The sequence below is a fragment of the Elephas maximus genome, chromosome 24, assembly GCF_024166365.1.
Source record: "Elephas maximus indicus isolate mEleMax1 chromosome 24, mEleMax1 primary haplotype, whole genome shotgun sequence".
Lineage (NCBI taxonomy): Eukaryota > Metazoa > Chordata > Mammalia > Proboscidea > Elephantidae > Elephas > Elephas maximus.
Window position 1 is genome coordinate 46,059,413 of NC_064842.1, and position 2,673 is coordinate 46,062,085.

The 2,673-nt window shown below is 46.0% G+C and overlaps 1 pseudogene; it reads right to left on the reverse strand.

The window, feature by feature from the left end:
• Nucleotides 1-767: 767 nt before the first annotated feature.
• On the reverse strand, nucleotides 768-1,271 carry LOC126066701 (28S ribosomal protein S24, mitochondrial-like; annotated as a pseudogene).
• Nucleotides 1,272-2,673: the final 1,402 nt, after the last annotated feature.

The following is a 2,673-nucleotide window of genomic DNA, read 5'->3' on the forward strand; positions in this document are numbered from 1 at the left end:
AAAGAACAATGATGAATCCACAAAACATCTCACAACGTGGGTGAATCTGGAAGGCATTATGCTGAGTGAAATTAGTCAGTCGCAAAAAGACAAATATTGTATAAGACCACTATTATGAGAACTCGAGGAAAGGTTTAAACACAGAAGAAAACATTCCTTGATGGTTATGAGGGTGGGGAGGGAGGGAGAGGGGAATTCACTAACTAGATACAAAAAAGCAAACCAAACCTACTGCCGGAGTCGATTCCGACTCATAGTCAACCCTACTGGACAGAGTAGAACTGCCCCATAGAGTTTCCAAGGACTGCCCGGTGGATTAGAACCGCCAACATTTTGTTTAGCAGCCATAGCTCTTAACCACTATACCACCAGGGTTTCCAACTAGATAAAAAGATAGTAGACAAGAATTATCTTAGTTGAAGGGAGGGACAACACATGACACAGGGGAAGTCAGCACAATTGGACTAAACCCAAAGCTAAGAAGTTTCCTGAACACAACGAAACACTTCGAGGGACAGAGTAGCAGGGGCAGGGGTCTGGGGACCATGGTTTTGGGGGACATCTAGGTCAACTGGCATAACAAAGTTTTTTTGATTGTTCCCCCCCCCCCCCCACACACACAACATAGAGGGATTTATTCAACAGCAGCCTTGGAAACAACACCTCAGTGCTCTGATGGGTTGCATTTCCCCATGTTCTTCTTCATTCCTTTCCCACCCATTTCCTGTCCTTGGTAGGCTGGAGCTTGAACAAAACAGGCGATCGTCCTAGATGTACTTATACACCACCTTTGAGGGCACAGTTTGGAGGTGCAGAAGCACAGGACACTTGTAAAAGTGGGACCGCAGAGTTTCACTGGAGCCCACAAGGAAGTAGAACTTTGGGGCAGGCAGATGTCTCAGCACCAGGGCACAGGTCTTCACCTGGTTAGCCTAATGCTTTAGGATCAGCTGGTCAGCCAGGCAGCCTGGGAAGATTCCGAGCATGAACTTGCAAAGGGAGATTTCTTCCACTGTTTGGGCTGCAGTGTGGTTCTCCTCATCCAGGTCACCTGTGTACAGCAACAGCCAGCCCTTGCAGTGGGCAATGTAGCGTGGGCCGTGTGCCTCCTCCTACTTCACTGGCTTGTCCCCTTTGCCCACATGGACTCAGGCTGCTGGGTTCTTATTGCAGGCTGAGCAAGTGTGCAGGGCACACCAGGCACACAGCAGCTCTTGGCTTCCAGCCAGGACTCACAGCCGGAATGCCCCACTGCACACAGGTATGGCCATCTTGGGTCAAATGAACTGCCTGGCATAACAAAAGTTTATTAAGAAAATGTTCTGCATCCTACTTTGGTGAGTGGCATCTGGGTCTTGGGGGCTTATGGGCAGTCATCTAAGATGCATCAACTGGTCCCAACCCACCTGGAGCAAAGGAGCATAAAGAACACCAAAGACACAAGGGAAATGTTAGCCCAAGAGAAAAAAGGGCCACATAAACCAGAGGCCCCATCAGACTGAAACCAAAGGAACTAGTGGTGCCCAGCTACTACCAGTGACCCCCCGAAAGCAAATACAAAAGAGATTCTCTGATGAAGCAGGAGAAAAGTGTGGGCAGAACTCAAATTCATGTAAAAAGACCAGACTTGTTGGTCTGACTGAGACTAGAGGAATCTCAGAAGACATGGCCCCTGGACTCTCTGTTAACCCAGAACTGAGACCATTCCCGAAGCCAGCTCTTCAGACAAAGATTAGACTGGACTATAAGACATAAAATGATACTCATGAGGAGTGTGCTTCTTGGTTCAAATAGATGCACGGGACTAGATAGGCAGCTCCTGCCTGTAGGTGGGATGAGAAGACAGAAAGGGATAAGAGATGGGTGAATGGACACGGGAAACGGGGTGGAAAAGGGGGGTGTGTTGTCACATTGTGGAGATTGCAACTAGGGTCACGTAACAATGTGTGTATGGATTTTTATACAGGAAATAACTTGAGCCGTGGACTTTCACCTAAAGCACACACACAAAAAAGTATCTAACCATCACCTGCCTGTCAGTTTTTCATGCTGTAGTTGCTTGTACGTTGCTCTGATGGTAGAAGCTATGCCATTGGTATTTCAAATACCAGTAAGGTCACCCATGGATGGTTTCAGCAGAGCTTTGAGATGAAGGAAGACTACAAAGAAAGGCCTGCTGATTTTCTTCCAAAAATTAGCCAACGAAAACCTTATGGATCACAATAGAATATTGTCTGGTATAGTGCTGGAAGATGAGCCCTCTGGGTTGGAAGGCACTGAAAATACACAGTGGCCATGACTATGGACTCAAACATACCAATAATCATGAAGATGAAGCAAGACTAGGTGACATTTCATTCTGTTATACATAGAGCCACCTTGACAGCAACTAACAACAACAAACTTGTCTAAAGAACTGGGCGCTGTTATCAAGAATGCCCTGCCTTCTTCTCTGGACAACAATGAAAACATGGTGGCAATTTCCACGTCCATAGTTTCTATTTTCAGCTTCATGCAGACCAGCACCCTTCCCTGATAACTATATTTACATCTCCCCATCCTTATATCAATAATAATTTCAGATTCAGACTTTACAATTTTTCTTTCTTTATAGAAAGATACTTAAGCCCAGTGGCAAACTATTCCTTATATCTTAGGTTGGGTTGTTTCTGA